At 46.9% G+C, this 18,744-nt stretch overlaps 1 protein-coding gene across 2 annotated transcripts in view; it reads left to right on the top strand.

Annotated features, from left to right (window-relative positions):
• The first annotated feature begins 510 nt into the window (after window positions 1–510).
• The window catches only part of PTN (pleiotrophin), a 102,135-nt gene continuing 83,901 nt past the window's right edge, over window positions 511–18,744 (top strand). Inside the window, exon 1 of one of the 2 annotated variants that reach the window (XM_044246654.1) lies at window positions 511–743. The gene's annotated coding sequence lies outside the window, so the exon portion shown is untranslated. The remainder of the gene's footprint in view (window positions 744–18,744) is intronic. The other variant, XM_044246651.1, reaches the window with a different exon arrangement.

The raw sequence follows: 18,744 nt of genomic DNA, 5'->3' as shown, positions 1-18,744 counted from the left end.
TTGTGACGCGCAGGTGGGACGGGGCTGACAGCTGGAGGCACTGGAGCCGGGCGCGGGCGAGGGTGTTCGCGCGTGGGGAGGAAGGAGAAGCTGCTTTTGAAGTCTGGGCTCTTTCATCCCGAATCTCATTTAAACAAAACAAATGTCTGAGGCCATCCCTGTATCCTAAAAGGCCATCCGCTCTCCATTTAAGGACCCTCCCGTGAAGGCGGGCGCGCACCCACCTAAAGCACAGGTCCGCACCAAGTTAGGAAAAGAAAGGTTGTGCGGGTCCCTGCTCCAAACAAAACACAGTGTCTCCTCTCCCGGCCTCTGGGTTCAAACCCGCGTGCTGGCTCCTGCGGGGAGAGCGGCCCTGGAGACTCCAGCCTTTAATGAGCTTCCCAATCAGCTCGCGAGGGAAAGGCGCGCTCCCTCCCTCGCCCAGCCCGCGTCCTCGCCCTGCCCGCTCCGCTCATCCCTCCCCTTCTCCATTTCCCTTCCGTTCCCTCCCCGGCAGGGCGCAGCGCAGGCCCAGGCTGGAGCAGGCTCCCCGCCCGCCCGTCCCACAGCCCGCCGACCGAGCCGCCGCGCGGAGCCCCAGCCGAAGCGGGGACAGGGGAGCGGGAGCCCGGGGAGGCGCGGTCGCGGACGGAGGGCGCAGCAGGCGCGCGCGGGCAGCGGCCACCGGCACCCGACCGAGCGCACAGCCTCGCCGCGTTCAACAAAGGCAGCCGGAGCGCGCGCGGCGTCTGCAACTCCAAGTAAGTGGGAAGCGGCGCGCCGCTCCGCCGCCGCCCCGGGGCCACTTTCCCTGACCCTCGCCCACCCGCCCGGGGGCAGCCGAGGATGGCGCTGCGAGTGGGAGCGGGCTGCCCCCGAAACGGACTCGCGGCGGGGGCCAGCTGAGGCAAGGGCGGGTGCGTAGGCGGGGGGGGAGAGTCGGGTGCGGGAGTCGGGGTGCCGGTAGGTGAGCCGGGCAGAGCAGCGGGGGCCATGCCCTGCGCGCCTCCGCGCCGCGTGCCAGCGGCCCGCGGGGTCCACGCCGGGGCTGCGCGCTCCGGAGGACCTGCCGTAGGAGGTGTGTCCGCGTCTGGGGGGAAGCCAGAGACAGGGAGGCGCCCCGGCAAGCGGGGCTCGGCTTCGCGTCCTTTCTCCGCGCCTCCGCCTGCACCTGGGCTTGCGGGCGGCCGCCCGTCCGCTGGCTTTTGTGGGTGCGGTGCCCGGGGGCGGGGGCGGCGGGGTTGCGCCTCCCGGGGCCGGGGGACGTCGAGAAGCCCTCACCGAGCGGGGACACTCTTCGTCCTGCCCGCCAGCCCGGGAGGGGCTCCGGAAAGGGTCACATCCAAAGTTTCGAAAGACACACCTGAAACCCATCTCGTTTGAATGCGGACTTGAACCACCGCCCCGGACACAGGCCCTTGAACTCTGAGGCTCCCGCACAGAAAGGTGGGGTGTGTTCATTACGAAGTTGCCCGATTCGTCGTTTCTGAGTTGATGTTTCTAAGAAATGAACGTTTTTAAAGCAAGGAATATACCCACCTCCTTCCTTGGTTCCCATACGAAACCTAAAACTTCCTCTCCTGAACACACACACATACCTCTTTCTCCTTAACAAAAACACACAGAACACACACCTCTCGCTGATACACACTTGGCTGTTAACTCTTTTTCTCTGTTAACAGCTGCTTTGTAAGTTTGGGGATACACTGAAGAAAAAAAAAAAATAGGAGTGGCATGGGGGGAGGGGGAGAGGTGGCTGCTGAGGGAGCGTGAACAATGGGCGGGACCTCGAAGTTTCCTTTTAGCATCTTTCCTCTTGGTGGGCTTGTTGCTGTAGCAGCTTGCGAACGGTGTGTGCCTGCGTGCGCCTGTGTGGGAGCCACGGGCCTGGGAGAGGACTGAGGTGTTAGTCACCAAGCAGGGCTCTGGGACTAAGAACGTCAGGAAGCAGTTTCATGGTCCCGGGCAAATGTGGCAGGCGAGAATTCTACCACTGAACCACCCATGCGGTCCCGGGCAAATGTGAAGTTTGATGAAACGGTAGAGCCCATTCAGCCCGGCGATCGCTGGGGACTAATTGTTCCGTGGAGATATTTCAAGGTATTGATAGTGAAACAAAAGACGTGTCTCCGAGCACAAAATAAAGCATGCATTTTCCATCTTCATTATATGCCCTTTTAAGTAAATGATGCACTTGAAAGACCAAATGATTAAAAAGCACGCACAGGAAAAAAAAAAAAAGCACGCACAGTCCAGTTAGATGCAAAGGAAATTAGAGCGGGTATTAGCTCTCGTCCTCCTTGGGGCGGTGTGTGCCTTCAGAGTGGTGAGACTTGCTCTCACTGAAACTATAGGATGCGATTTTTTCTTATTTTATTTAAAAACAAAACAAAAAAACAAAAACAAAAAAACCACCTCCTTCCATTACCCTGTGCTTTAAGAAACTTTTGTGCTGGGAGTTCTCTAATTGTGCTTTACATCTTCGGAAGGTGATCTCCCCCGACCCCCTTCTGTTCCCAGACACCCTTGGGGACAGTTTTCTTCCCACAGGTGAGATCTGTGAGGCGGGCCCACCTGAAGCCATTCAGGACCACAGTAGGCGCTCGCTCTGCTGGCCACGTGTGGATGCAACTGCATTGTATTTTTTTCTCTCTCTTACTTCTTTTTTAAAGATTTATTTATTTATTTATTTGAGAGAGAGCAAGTGCACGCAAGGGGCAGAGGGAGTGTCTTAAACAGACTCCGCAGGGACCATAGAGCCCCATGCCGGGTTCATTTCCAGGATCCTGAGATCAGGACCTTAGCTGAAACCAAGTGGGGTCCTTGAACCAGCTGAGCCAGGCAGGCGCCCCTCGCATTGTATTTTCCAAGCCAGAGTTGTGTTAATCCCCAATTATCATCCTGTTAATATATAACTTGAATCACCTGATGTTTAAATGAGGTATTATAGAGAATGAGGTTAATTTAACAGTATACAGAATATAATATATATTATATAATAATACATAGTTCTGTGCTTTCCTAGACCTCTTTCCAAGATATTTGGAGTAATAAATTTGCCAATTTATTGAGAGCTTCAGTGCACTTTTTTTCTTTTACTCTAGTAAAAAAAAGCCAGTGGCCTTGTTGAATTTTCACAGAACTTGATCATTAGAAATAACCCGAGAGAAATAAGGTCCCCAAATAGTTTAATCACTTTTATCAATAAGATCCATCTTAGAAATGAAATATTTTAGGTTAGATGCTTTTTCCCCCCCTTTGAAGATACTCTCGCTTTCTCATTTAAATGACCTCTCATGTGGATTCTGATTCTCTTTCTCATATGTGGGTTTTTTTTTTTTTTAAATTATCACTCTTCAAAATTTTCCCAGGAGACTGAGTTAAGTTGGCTTACTCAAAATGGTGTGTGTGGTTAGCTAATGGCAGATCGCGAAGACCAGAAATCAGAATTCAGAATATACATTCAAGTTCTCCACTCCTACTTTTAATATGGTGGCGTCGGTATATGGGGAGCGGTCCTTGACTCCCTACGGAAGGTAATGTTTGAACTGAGAGGACCCAGGGCGACCCGAGAGCAAGTGTGGTCTACACCGGAGGGCATTGAGTCTAGTTTAAGGTATGGCTTATTTGGGGGCTCAGGGGGGAGTCCGGGCTTCCCTACGGTGCCTTTCCATTGGCTGGATGCTGAATGGGGCTTCTTCCAACGGTGAAGGCTGCCGGTGAAGGCTGCCGTTCTCATGAATAATCAGAACTTCTGTCTCCTCTTGGCACAAGGCCATGCCTTTGCTCTGGGGTAAAATAATATTCAGATATGGATCTTCTCTTTATGAGCTGGGCTGACTTTTTTCCATCCAGAGCCAACTGGCCGGAGTGGGATTTGGGCCACAGCCTGACTTTGGAAAGTTGTTCTTCATCCCTGATATTTATGGCCAATGTAAGTTTCCATCCATCGAGCCATTTTTCCACACACTTCATGCCAGTCTTGTATGTGGCAGAGTTCTCCAGGTCTCACGATCTTTCTAGGTTGTCAAATATAACAAGCCTTTTGTTCCGCTCTGTTTTAGTATTTGGTTAAAAAAAAAAAAAAGAGGTTAAAATGTCTGTGGTTTAAAAGAGTAGTTATACCATGACATTATCGGAGGGTGTTGTGTTTATGGTAACATTGTGGATTCGATTATGTAGATCACATTCACCACAAATCCCTATTTCTTAAGCTCAGGCAAAGAATACAGTCAACAGTTGGTGCTTGAGACAGTTTGAGAAATAAAATTTTAATTTCTTCTACTGGGATTTGTTTGTTAGCCATTTCTTCACAGTAGGTTTAGGTAAAGTGGCATTTCCAAAAAAAGAAAGAAAAGAAAAGAAAAAACCCATCATAATGTGTTTCCTAAAAGCAGAATTCTTAGATTCCTAAACATCATCCTTAGTTGAAAAAAAAAAAGTATATGAATCTTGAAAGACGTTGAGTCATGGTAACTGACACTGACCCCGTGCTCTTAATTCTAAGAACCGTTCGACAACCAAAATGTCACTGAAAAGGCAAATAGCATGCTGTATTCCTAACCTTTTGTTTTCACTTCTTCCAGCTTTAGCACTTCCCCATTCCCCTCCTCTGCTCTCATTCTCTTGCTCCCTTCTATTCATCCAGTGCCATCATTTCCCATTTAACAAGTCCCACGATGTCTTGCCCAATTTCTTCCCCGTATCTGGGGTGGCAAATACGCCTTCATGTACCTATGTATCCGGAAGGGTCGTCCATATCCTGGGATACTTGGAAAGCTGGACCTTTCTAGCTATGATTTTTACATTTTTCTGGCCTGGTTCACTCAAACCTGTTTTCTGGATTGTTTCCCTTGTGACTAAGACCCTGGCCAGGATCAGTTTATGCTCCCGTCACTGAGAATGGTGTTGACTTCATTCTCCTCTTAGTTCCTAAACTTTAGTGGAGCCGGGATTACTCACCTCCATCCTCCCCATCCCGCCTCCGCAGTAGAAGATTTCTTGTTCCTCTGGTGAGTCAGTTCAACCATAATAAGCAGTTTTTATTATATGTATGCTAGATGCCTAATACTGAGCTAGGCGGTGTGATATACTCAAGAAATAAAAGTTTCTTTTCTCTAAGGCTTACAGTCTCACAGTTCCGTTTGTATATGGAAATGGTGCTAACTTGTGAAATCCTTGATTACAAATGCATTTAAAAGAGATGCCATACCATGAAAATCCATTTATGGCCCTGCCCCCCCCATCTCTGGAAAAAAACACTTGAAAAGTCACAGGTCATTTCATCAAACAAATGACTTTTTACATTTCTTCCTTTCCCTTAACATGCAACAGCATCGTTTGCCAACACTGCTTTCTTATGATTATCTGATTATCTTTTACTGCAACCTCCCTGACCTATTAATTTTTTCCAGCTTCCTTGGCCACTCCTCAGCATTTTTTTTCTTCTTTTCTCCTCAACCTCCACATGTGGACATTCATTTCTGAATACTCAGATCTCCCCCTCCTGCCTCTCTCTCTCTCTCCAAATGCTTCAGTATTGATCATGACTCTTTGGGTTTCTACTCCAGTCTTCATGAGAGAGCTCTCAAATTTCTCCATTCTCGGTTGCGTTTTGGTGTCACACTTAAAAAAAAAATTTTTTTTTGTTGTTTTTAAATGAATACTAAATGGGACAATCCTAGTTGGGGAAGGAGACTAAAGCAGAGGACTTCTTGTTATTTTATTCTTAATCCCAACAGACTTCTACACATCATGACTGTCCCATTACTTGTCAGGTAGTGTGATAGGGAATACAAAAATAAATAGGCCTTCAAATAGCTTATGGGCTACTCAGTGTATGTGTGAGTACATTAAAATAACTACAACACGAGTTACAGCAAGATATGTACAGACAAAGTTTTTGCCCTAAGCAGTTCCAGCAAAAAAGTGATTAAAAAATTTTTTTATGAGAAAAAAGGAAGTTTAACTCAAAAAGGTTAAATGGAGAATATTTATTTCAAAATTATCACTGTCTTTTGGTTATTTTATTGCCATTTATTCTGGAAGAGAAGTTGACTCGGGGTTCCTTTGTGTTTTCATTTCACATTGGCCATGTCGTGGGGCAGACAGGAAATGACTGAAAGTGACATCTTAGAATTCACTCTGGGTTACTTAGAATAAATATAATATTAAAGACTTGGCACATCACCATAGATGGATTCTTCAGGAAAAGATATACCAGACATGAGATTTTGACTGTCCTTCAGGGGACAGCTATGCACGGAGGAAGAGAAAGCAAATCCTCCATGTCAGCTGTGGAATTTGGATGGAACTGAGTGAGTAGGAGGTTGAAGGCACCAGAGTGGGGGGGGGGGTCCCCCAGGCAAATCTGTCCTCTAGGTGGCGCTCTGATTCTGCCCTGCTCTTTTCTCCTCCCCCTCTCCATCAGCCCATCCAAGTGACTTTAACTCTTGCTTTTCCCAGCAGGGTTGACTCTGGAAAAGCTCATCTTTCCCCTGTCATAGTTACTCACCATTCTCAGGAGCTCCATCCCACCCACACTGTGCATCCAGAAAGGCAGGGGCTCTGTCTCATTCATCTCAAGAACCCTAGACTATCAAGCTCCAGACCTCTGAAAATGACCAATAATGTCTGGCAAATGAGTGAAAAACATAAATGACTCTGAATACCATTCTCTCTGCCTCTCATGCTCCAAAGAGCTTGGTGATCCGTCCTTCATACGTAATTCCTCTAAACATCACCTGGTGCCAATTTCCGATTTAAATCTGAGCACCCCCATTCTCAGCCTCGAACCTCTATAAGGAAGCCTATCCATCTCTCATTTCTTCACCTCTGTCATTTCACAGGTCATCTAAGCCTGTCAGGTCCCTGGCCCATCTTCTAATCATACTCCTCCTTGTCCACTTCATGCTCAGAACTTGCAAGGTCTCTGACTCATGGTTGCCTCCATAATGGAGAAAGAAATCTGACTTCCTTCTTCTTTAAGGGACCGTATAATTCAAAGCTACAAGACTGCTCACTTAAAGCCTTCTTTTCATCATAACTCCAATGTGGCTATAGAACATTTGCTTTTCAGAACTTTTTACATTTATTTTTAATATTTTTATAACAATTCCACTTAGAGCAGGATTTTTTTTTCTTTACACTGATACAGCTAAGCTTAGAGAGGTTAAGATGACCCCAGTAAGTGCCATGAAAGTATTAAAACAAATCTTTGGGGGTGCCTGGTTGGCACAGTTAAGCATCTGCCTTCGGCTCAGGTCATGGTCCCAGAGTCCTGGGACCGAGCCCCAAGACATGCTCCATGCTCAGCGGGGAGCCTGCTTCTCCCTCTCCCTCTGCCCGCTGCTCCCCCTGCTTGTGCTCGCTCTCTCTCTCTCTCTCTCTCTCAGACAAATAAATTAATCTTTAAACAAATAAAAATAAAAGTTTTAAAATTCCTAGTTTGGATATTTTCTTCTCTATAACATAATGCCGTTTCATCTTTGGCTAATTAATTTTTATGCCCCAGTTGCATCTTATATCAAGCCTAAACTCCAAGGTATATATAATAAGAGGCCAAATAACCTGGGCTAGCGGTTCCCTGTCTCCTGTTTATGGGAATAACTAGAATCATGTCTTAGCTTCCCAGTGCCAGGGGCCCAGCCCTACAGATTCTGACTTGAGAGGTGGAATCAAGGAACGCAGATATGTGACAGGCCACCTGGGTAGAGGGGACAGAGTAGGCATATTAGCCCTAACAGGCCCATATTTGAGCTCCAAGGTCAAGGAAACCAAGGTAGAAACCACAGTTCTACTTATTGCTAGCTCTGTGACCGTCAGCAGGTATCATGGTTTTTCTTCAATGGCCTGACCTCTCATTTTACTGAGAACATGAATACCTCCCTTATAGTATTGACATGACTATTAATCTAGAAAATGCACATGAAGGACTGAAACCAGAGTCTGATTGGTAGGGAGTGTTGGATGAAGGCGATAAAGGCGCTAATTCCGGGGGCGCAGTGACCCTGCCCGGTGACCCCACGCTCCCCATCACTTTTATTTCTCAGGCCCAGGTGGGGTCTCAGACAGGCACACAGGTGAGACCTGGGTGAGACCCTTCTGCTGTGCCTCGCACTCTGAGATCATTCTCTGTAAAGACCGCTCCCCGATTCCCTTCCCCTGAAAAGGAACATGCAACCTGTGGTCGTGCTTAAGGCCTGAGGTCTAAATCGGGCTGCTGACCTTGGCCTTCTTTGTGGCCGCCAGGAGATCACTGGGCATTCAGGGCCCCCCAGTCCAGTGCAGCCATCCCACTGCTGGCGCTGGGGATGCCCGTAACCACATTCTCCGTGATTTCGGCCGCCACCAAGGAAGCATCAGCTCCGGGTGGGAGTCCCCATGAAGCTGCAGAAACCTGATGGTTTCCCTGCAGCTCTGCCTGACATTTGCTAGGGACGGGGCATGTGTCACTGACCCTCCCAAAGCCTCAGGGGATCTTGGCTGTCAGATGGCAGGGAGGCTGGGGATGGCGTCCCTTGCTTTTGCCTTCAGTGATGAAGGTACATCGTGACAGTCTGATGTTTATAAACTGTAAAGTCTTAGGCTGCATGTGAGCGGCTCGTAATAAAATCTGCGGAACCACTTCTCCTTCCCCGATTCTGCTGCTTGTCACTGTCATTTTCCGAGGACGCCTAGAGATCGCTGAAGGTGCCCGAAGGTCGGCTTGACCGGACGAAGTGCGCAGGAGGAGAGATGTGTGAAGGGTGTGAAAATATGAAAATCTGAGTCAGAGCTGGGGGATGGGGAGGAAGCGAGAAGACAATCCTAAAAAAAGGCTAAATGAAAATGGTTTTGCATTCTTTTACTAAATATTGTCTTATAGTTCTTCCTGAGAGTTGTCAGGAGGACATGCCAAATTGTTCAGTCAGTTACGCTCGCTAAATTTAGGTCTTTGCAACTGAAGAGCGACACCGCGCTTACTCCGTAGCAGGTGCTCCTTACGCTTTCACGGAGTTTCCGTCCCCTGGAGGTCTCCGGGCAACGCAGGCTGTGGTTTAGCAGGCGCCCGGCAGCCCTCTCCCACGGTGATAGCCCGGCTGCTGGCCTGGGGACCTGACTTTGAGCAGCCAGCCACCAGGATTGGGATCCATGAACTTGAGAGAATGGGAGGAGGACCAGAACTCTCCAGGCATGACCTTTCATAGCTTAATACAAACATTGAGGGTCCTGGGCAATAACCCTTCTTGTTGGGCGCAAAAACAGCGCATACCCATACTTCATGTCCAAATACTTACAGTGTTTGGTTTTTCATAAAAGAAATTTGCAATCACCGTCTGATTTCCTGCTTGGCTCAACTGAAGACCCTTAGAGTAAGAGGCCCCCTGCCCCGCGTGTACCAGTGTCTCCTTCCAGTGTTTTCCCTGGAGAAGGGAGAAGGGATTCATGCCTTAATTTGTCATAAAAGCGAGTGAGTGAGAAGTGTTTAGGAAACTTCCTTCTTCATATGAAAAGGATATCATATCGTTTGTTTTCTTTGTGCTGGAATATTCTCTTCTTAAGGTTTTGACTATGATTCTCTTTGATTGTCCCTTCTGTACTGTAACAGAAGTCGAGCAGGTGTCCTCCATCTTGGTGACTTCTGGGAAGACCCTGGGCCTCTGGAGATTCTTGCCTCAGAGCTAGGTTTCGGCAATAAGGAACATATCCCAGTACCGTTCTTGGGTAACAAAATCTTCACTCAAGCTCAAACAAGGGGAGACCACACACAATTTTAGAACAGTGTTTTCATCCTGGCCTTACTTCTTTGCTAATAATTCAGCTTTTTCTAAACCTCCCCCTGGGAGTCTTGCCCATAATAGCCAAGGGTTATCCCTGAGGTTTTGACAAATCGTGGTCTTCCTGTTGGATCCTAAGAACACTGGAGGGGTTTTAGTGGGCACGTGCCAGCAGGTCCTGTGGGGCGCCCATGGTAAGCCCAAAGTGGCTTCAAAGTAGCTTTGGAGAATTTTAGGCAAGGGTCAGTGTTGTTGTTCAAAAGATATTTTCTAACCCCCCCCCCAAAAAAAAGAAGAAGAAGAAAGAAAGAAAAAATATTACCTTCTTGTGCAATATATTGCAGTGTTTCTGTAGGTATGGTCCAAGGCATGTAACTGAGGAAAACTCAACTGCTCTAGGAAGGAAAACAGGTAGTTGATTAGATTATTGTAATAGATTTAGGTACTTAAATTTTGGAAAAAGAGCCTGTCTTCCTATGCACACTTTAAATTTACAGCATCCGTTTAACTATTAAGTTCAGTGTCTTTGGCGGTATTCAGAATCTCAGAGCACCATGCATGTCAGACTTGTGAAAAGGTGGCTTCACTTTAATCATGGGGAAAAAGATGAAGTTTTTCATTATTATCTTTGTTATTAGAAAAAGAGAAATACATACCTGAAAAAAAATTATTTTTTCCTCATTCTAGAAAAATATATCTTCATGGCTTAAGATGCTCAAATTTTTAAAAACTATAAAGAAGAAAACCTCCCTTCGAGTCTTGCTCCAAATAGATGCTGCTATTAACACTCTGATGCACATCCACAGCTTTTGGATCTGCTGATGGAACTGTAAGAAATAGTTGAATGAGTAATTGCCTGTCTTTTACAAATCAACATTACAATTAATGCATGCTCTACTTTTAATAGCTTTACACACATTCCTGTGCATTTGTTTTTATGAAATAGGCCAATTAAGATGGAAATTCAGTGTACTTAGCTTGACATGGGGGAATCTGAGTCATTAAAAAAAGCCTAGTCCAGTTGGGGAGGGTATGTGCTTTGGTGAGGGCTGTGAAGTGTGTAAATCTGGCGATTCACAGACCTGTACCCCTGGGGATAAAAATATATGTTTATAAAAAATAAAAAATTAAAAATAAAAAAAAAGATTTTGATATACAATGTTTCAGACTTTAAAAAAAAAAAAAAAAGCCTAGTCCATTACTATTACAGACTCTCCTAATAAGGTTGGAAGTAGCAAAATGAAAGCAAACAAACATAATGCCTTGAAGCAAACAAACAAAAGAAGTCTTTGTCCCAGCAAAGGATGTACTGTTTAGACGAGAACACTTAATTCCGTGGAACTTCGTGTGTTTCGTGTGTGCCAGTTAAAGGTCAGGCTGAGTAAACAGTGTCTTCCATTCTGACCCCGAGGACCCTTCCAGATACATTAGGGGTGGGGAGGGGGATAGAGTCTCCCCAGGGAAGCCACAGCTGCCTGCTCCTGCCCAGGACCCATCTAACCCTGTAGCAGCTCCCAGGAGGCTAGGGGCCTTCCAGACTGCTCTGGGGCTGAGGGGCTGGACCCAGAGCCCTGCATGTGGGTAACCTGCAGGGGCAGCAAACCTTTTGAAGCCTGTGGCTCTCTGATGCATTGGCACCCAAAGGGGAGTTGTTTATTTGCTCTGTTGTTATTTGGAATAACTAATGTACAAATGGGCTCGAGTTTAAAGGAGTCCGATCAAATTTGCGTTGGACAACTGCATCGCTGATTGGAGAGGACAGGCAACAGTTACACGCTTTGATTGTTTCTGCCGGTACTGGGAGTCCCACCAACTTGAGCCCGAAACGATTTTTAGCCCTTTTTAAATAGAAGTTTTAGTCTGACAGGATCACAGAGTTTGCCCTCTGATATGTGATATCTGGGAATTTGGAGATGCAACTTCAAGGCTGTCATAAATGAATTTGGTTTGGAGAAACAGATCAGAAGCAATTCAGCAGGAGTAAGTGGGTAGAGGTGGATTTTAACCAGTTTCTCTCAAAATAGATCTGCGTTTCCAAAATCAGCCTTACTCTGGGTGTCTAACGTTTCGTCCACTGATGTGCTCTTGCAGGAGGTTAAAATGACAGCGGTTAACTTCAAAGGCAGCAGAACCAACAGACAAAAGAAATGGAAGTGGACTTGGTTTTGAGATCTTAGGGAAAATATCCGTAAGCCTGATAGTTGCAAGCCCTGTGCTTGGGGAAAGGAACTTCAGGCCTCCCGGAAAATCCTATTAGAGTTGAGGTCTCCTCCACTGTGGAGGCACCAGTGAGCCCACTGGCTTTGGCGGGGTTTATGAGGAGACTTCTCTGCGCTGGACTGGTCTTGTTTGCTGTCCCAGTCTCCCGGGCTCTGGATGCCTCTACGTATAACGACGCCATGAAGTCAGTCAGGCTCTGGGCAGCAATCCTGGTCCCTCCTTGTTCTTCTCAGAGGAAGCTCTTGAAGACCGAACAGTAGCAGCCATGCCAGTGCCTCAAATGGAACCTGAGCGATCTTGGGTACAAGACCGTAAGGTAGTCCATTTGGTCGCTGAGCCCACTCTTCCATAAAGGCACAATCCTCTAGCCCGCTGTTTACATCTATGTCTTCTCCACCCTTGGGGGGGGGGTGCTGTCAAGAAAAGGGATCAAGGAAGAGACAGGGAGGCTCCCTTTCATGTCCTGGAGCAAGCAGAATCCTCCAGACCCAGGGTTGGCTGCACACACGCCATGAGCTTCCTGGGTCGGTTTTGTCCCTTGCCTTTCATCGCCAGCTGTAAGATGTAATGTTAAGCATCTTGTTTAAATCAGAAAAAAGTTTAGGGTTGGCCCCGCCTATTAAAAAGTCCAATTTTATGTTGCAGAACAAATTGTTATCCTCTTGTCTCCTTCTTTCCTCCAACTGACCTCTTCCTTATCTGATTTCCAAGTCCACGCTGAGGCGTGGCCCGGTCTCTTATCATGCACTAGAACTTGAGCAATAGTTGAAAACCAGTGCAGAATCCGGGGAAAGTGTAACTTCTCTTTGTACTCGATTTTAAATATAATCTTAGGTGGAGAAGATCAGCTTAAGTACCAGAGGCTGTTTTTCTCAAAGGGGAGTGGATTTCTTGGCTTATCTAGTGTGATAAGCAATTGCTTATCTCTATTCTTGGTGCATTTTGAGCAAAATCACACTCTGTCCCTTGAGAGTGTTAAATATTTGTATCTGTTAGGACTCCTGATGCCGCAGTGAGGTCGGGATGACCGTAGATGTGCAGGGAGGCGGGGAAGCTGGGAGCTGGAGGAGGTAACAGCAGGGGTGGTCAAGTGCAGACCAGTTAGTAAGGCTTTAAGGAGCAAGTGACCACATTCTCCACATTCTCCCAGTGGATGCAAAGGGAGCAACTCCGGGCCTGCGGCTTATTAGATGAGATTGACTTTTACTGAAATAAGGGTGAATACGTCCCCTCAGGAGCACCAGCTAAACTGAGGGACACTTGAGGTACATGCTAGCAAGGATCGGGGACACAACTAATGACCGGCGATTCTTGAAGCAAATCTGCAGATATTAGGACACATTCCTCTAGCTAACATCCGATACTGGTTCTGTTTGTAGATCTCCATAGGAAGAGACTTCCATTTTTTTTTTAAAGCTTTAACTTACTATTTTATAGAGAGAGCGTGTGTGCAGGCACACACAAGTGGGGAGCTGGGGGCAGAGGTGGAGGGAGAGAGAGAATCCCAAGCAGACTCCTTGCTGGGCGTGGAGCCTGACTCGGGGCTCGATCTCACAACCCTGAGATCGTGGCCTGAGCCGAAATCAAGAGTCGGATGCTTCCCCGAACCAAGCCCCCCAGACGCCTTTGAAGATGCTTCAGTTGTTCAATCATTTTGGATTGTTGGTCCTTCGTATTTAATGGAAATCATTGCATTAGTTCTGAGTTTCAGTGGTCACGCGTCTTGTCACTGAAGCTCATCTTTCTAAACTCTGTTGCAGGGTAATCATTTCTGGTTCTTTCTCTTTGTCACTGCCCAGGTAGCAGCTGGCTCTATGCTGGCATAGAGCCAGCTGCTCAATTCACATTTGTTGCTGCCTAGAATTAGGATAACATTTTACCTAGTTTCTACCCCCCACGCCCCATCCCCACTGCCCTCCCTCCACCAGCCCTGGCAAGACTGAGTATTACTTGGCTGCCCTCGCCACAAACTGTGACCTGAGCAGTCGTTTTCCTTGGCATCTCCAGCTTTTCTTTTCCACTCGGTTCTTCGTACTCAGGGATGTTTCCGTTATCGATGTTCAGACACCCAGAGGTCTGCCTTCTGCTGTTCTCTGAAGACATCTTGTTTCCAGGCTTCACGCTGACCACTGGCATCCCTCACTTCCCTTGATGTGCTCTGGGCACACATGGCGATCTGTCAAGTTCAGGACCTGGCAGCACCTCTGGGGTGCTGTTTCTAGGAACTTTCCAGGGCCAGACTTTGTCCCTGATCATCAGCAACTTTGAGAAGCTACAGACCTTGCTCGCTTTTTTGTGTGATTTCCTCCCCTTTCTCCTTTCAGAGCACCGTCCACCGGCTCAAAGAATGCTGTCTAATGTCTGTCAGGTGCTTTCTCTGTGTGGGACACAAGGCGGGAACTTGACATTCAGTTCCAGATTAAATGTTCCCAAAAGCCTTGGGGGCAAAAGATTGTTTTGCTTCTTATAGATGAGGAAACGGAGTCTTAGGATGGTGAAGTAATTTGTCCGAGATCACAAGCTAGAGGTAGAACTCAGATTGGATCCAAGTAGTTCTGACCACAAAAGTCTTCAGCCGCATGCTGCCCCACCCTCCTCCCCCTGTTCCATGACAAGGGTCCCGGGAGTATCTGAAGAGGTTTTGGTTCAACATTCCCCTCTTTCCTCTGGCCAGGGCCCAGAAGTACAATCTTGCACTGTGTAATTTATACCTACCTCCCTCTGATGGGGAGAATACCCTCCCTCGGTAAAAGAATTCTGCCATTAGGCTAGACCTCTTTGGCTGCATATTTTCATGTATTGGTTCATTTTCCATTGTCTCCTCAAGAGTCACTTGGCCTGGAATGGTGGTTCAAGGGGCTGGTGCTGAGGAAGGGACCGGGGAGCACAGGCAGGAGAGTGTCCTGGAGACACTCGCTCCGGGCCTGCGGCCTGCTATCACCTGACTAAATTGTTTGTGGGAGTGCTGTGTTCCACCCTGGGGAAGGCCACAATGCCGTGTTTGTTTGTGTAGGAGAGGCTCTGGCTTTGATTAGCGGCTAGTTCCAGTGCAGCTGAACATACAATAGGGCCCAAAAGGATGGGGAGGGGGGGAAACCCTGCTGCAGTTTCCCATTGGAAAGCATTCCCTGTCAAGCTTGGACATCCAACAGTGGGGCCCAGATGGACAGAGGCTGGGAAAGGTTAGGCGATGGATTCTCCATGCCCCGCGGCCTGTTGTGGGGGACGAAGGGTCGAGCCCTGTGCCCCTCGGTGTCTTTCACGATTAAGGTCTAAGACTGGTATATTGGTGTGGTTTGATGCAGGGCAAAGCCTGGGGGTGGGGTGGGGCTGAAGAGCAGGAAGGGGCCCCGAAGTCACAAGGGCTGGCACGAAAATGGTGGGAAGGGTGCACCTGTCTTAAAGGGCCAGTCACTCAGTATGAATAATAATAATAAAAAAAAGGCATTTCTTTGGTCATGTGGACAAGGTAAGACAAACTGTGACTGTAATTTTATCAACAAAAGAGAGAAGTGCGAAGTTCTTATTTTTTAACAGCGGCAGAGTTGGTCATTTTGTAACAAATGAATACTAGAATTTTATTCTCATTAAATTCAATTTTGTGTCGTAAGCCCCCTATCCATGGGTAGCTGAATAAGAAGATATCTGCCCAAATTACAGACCCCCCGATATATTCTTAGAGGAGTATTCCATTCAGTGAGAATTTTTAGCCAGTAGAATGTCTGTCTGAGACACAGCATGTTACGGGGGGCTACCATCCTTTACCTCAGACTGGCAGTCCCTTGTCTGGGTCCTCCTAAGAGGGGCACAGCAGACTTGTAGTTAGAAAACCATACAGTATAGTGTATGATGAATTGGTAAAAGAAGAGTTTGATCAAGTTACCTAGAGGAAGAGGGTGCTGTGGTCTGCAGTGGCAAAGGGGGGCTGAGTGGGGGGAGTATCAGGACAGCCAAGGAGGTGACAAAATTAAGATACAGAGGACCGATTGCAGACGGGTCCAATGTGTGCACACAGTAGGTGGCCAGAGGACCAAAGTTAGGAGCAGAAAAAAGTGTAGGGCAGCAAGAGCCCTGAATGCAAGCTAATGTGCTTGAATTGCACTGTGTTAGACAGAAAGGGCTCACTGGAGGTTCTCCACCAGTAAGGAAGGGGAAAAAATGTAGTAGAGTATAAGAAAGATGATTTTTAGAAAAGCAATAGATTAGAGGTGGAGAGAATCCATTAGGTCTTAAAAAGTAATCCTCTGCGTACCAGCCCTGCCCTTCAAGCCCTTGATCTTTCCACATTCTAGAAATCCTGTTCATGCTTCAGTGCTTTGTTAAATACCACCTCCTCCAAGAAAATCGTCTTCACTGCCCCAGTTGAAATGAATAGTTCTGTTCCCCAGCTTTCAACGATTTCTCTTCTAATTTTCATTCATTGCTTCAAAAACATGCAATGGACACCGTGTCCTGAGCTTCGTGTTAAGTGCTAGGAATGCAGAGATGAATGCGACCCCGTCTGTGTCTTCACATCCCACCGTCTGGCTAGGGGCCAGACACATCTACCCGTGGAGTGTCCGTGCAGGGATCAAGATAGGCACTTCGGAAAGTCCGCTGGAGAGACACTGAAGTCTGCTGACACTGGATTCAAAACAGGCTTCTTGGAGATCATGTCTCCTGACTTGTGTTTAAAGCTTGATTAAGATAAGAGAGAAAGGGGACATTGAAGGTAGGGACAATAGTGTAAGTCCTGATTTTATTCTTGTCTTGAACAGTTACTTTAAATGACTTTCTTTTCCTTACTTATCTTTGGAGCTCTTCGCCCAGTGCTTGGGCACAATACCGAATGAATCAATTCTGATGCGTTAGTGTAACGAGGTACTTGGGAGGGATCCTTTCCAGAGACACTATGAAGGAAAAGACAAGCCATCTGAAACCTAGATGTGAGGTTGGAAGGTGGGTGTTTGAAGGATGGTTGGAAAATGGAATGTTGAAGTTGACCAGTTTGGGAGAATTCTGGTGTCGCGGATAGAAAGACATCTAGAGAAAGGGCTGATTTGGGGGAAGAGGCCGATGTCCTTGGACTGAAGAAAATGTGGCAAGACGGGATTATCTTCAGACCTGAGCATGAGCTGGACCCACGCATCCCACATGTCTCTGAATTTTGGGGGGAATCCTTAGTGTCTACGGAGGCCCTTTGAGGAGGACGAGCTCCAGGCGTGTCTCACGGGGTCAGTGGAAACCAGGCTCCTTCCTGTACCTTCTGCCCCAGGAGGTCTTGCTACTCTGGCTACAATGAGTTAAGACAACATGAACAGTTTTATTTTCTGGGGAATATTTTTTGTTCCTTTGCTCTTTGCTTTAAATCTGCCTCAGATGTCGGCTTTCGAGAAAGCTCTGTAATCAGGTCTGGGCATTTCATATGGAATGGTTTGAAGCCACTTCTTCTAAAAGAGGTCGGTTGTTCTCCAAGAGCCTCTGTAATTCGAGTAACCACATCAGAGATGAGCACCAGTTGCTCCCAGTGAGATGCCTGCTCTTTCCCTAAAAGCGCTCATTTTCCTTTCCTCAAATGAATGATCTCGTGCCAGTTGTGGGTAGACTCACCCCTTGGGCAGCCAGTCGAAGAAAGTAGTTACTCATGATGCGCAACAGCAGAGTAACAATGAAGCCAGAATGTTCTGGCTCCACAAATTTTGATGAAAATTACGTGCAGAAAAACAAGAGCCGGGCCCTCAAAGAGAAAAAGGTTCTTGTGTTCTTTGTTGAAAGAGCTCCTGTGTAGGGGGGATATTTTGTACCAAGATGGCTTCCTTGCTGTCCTCAGTCAGCACGGCTTCCTCCACACATCCTGCTGGGATAGGAACACTCTCCTTTCCTTTTTTGGTGTCTTCTTCATCCAACCCTGGGGATCTTCTTCTCGGTGAAGGCAGAGTAGAGGTAAATGGATAGTTTTCATTTTTCTGCTTTAAAAATTATCTTTGCAGCTTTATTAAAAGAAAAGAAAGCTCAGGGAGTCGCAGTTGTCTGGTTTCCAGTCCAATTTGAGTCAGGAGAGACAGGAAATGTCCTGGGGACAGAGATTAGACAAGATATTTTCCAAGAAAGCCATTTAGCCCTGCATATATTATACTTAAAAATTGTTCCAGCTTTGACGTTAATCTGCAGATTCTGGCCAGGTAACCTGGGGCTTCTTGGGGTAAAATTTTGTGATTTCATGGAGATGTTGCCTCGTCTGGTACCTTTGACTGATCAGTAAGCTTCTGCCAAGATGAGCCAACTACATTACAATTAAGAATCTTCTATCTGCAGATACCCCACTTGATTTAAAAAAAAAAAAAATCTTACCCTTTAGGCTTCTCTGTAATGAAGCTAACAACTAATAACCAGATACTGTTTTACCCTTTGCAATTTGCTTTCATAGGTCCTATCTCATTTTGTCCTCAGACCAGTTGTATGAGATCAGATGTAATATTTTTACCCATTGGGGCACCTTGGGTAGCTCAGTGGGTTAAGCATCCAACTCTTGATTTCAGCTCAGATCATGATCTCAGGGTTGTGAGATCGATCCCCGAGTCAGGCTCCACACCCATCATGGAGTCTCTTGAATTCTCTCTCTCTCCCTCTGCCCCTTCCCCCAAACTCACTCTCTCTCAAAATAAATATTTTAGAAAAGACTTTTACCCCTTACACAGGTGAAGAAAAGGAGAGTCTAGGAAGGGGAAGTCTTGTCCAAAGTTTGTTCAAGAAGGAAGAATTGGTGTTGCCTCATCCACCTCATATGAGAATAGGGGGAGTATTT

Source organism: Neovison vison, chromosome 4 (assembly GCF_020171115.1).
Source record: "Neovison vison isolate M4711 chromosome 4, ASM_NN_V1, whole genome shotgun sequence".
Taxonomy (NCBI): Eukaryota; Metazoa; Chordata; class Mammalia; order Carnivora; family Mustelidae; genus Neogale; species Neogale vison.
Note: the sequence above shows the minus strand (reverse complement) of the source record. Positions and strands in the feature narration are given on the sequence as shown.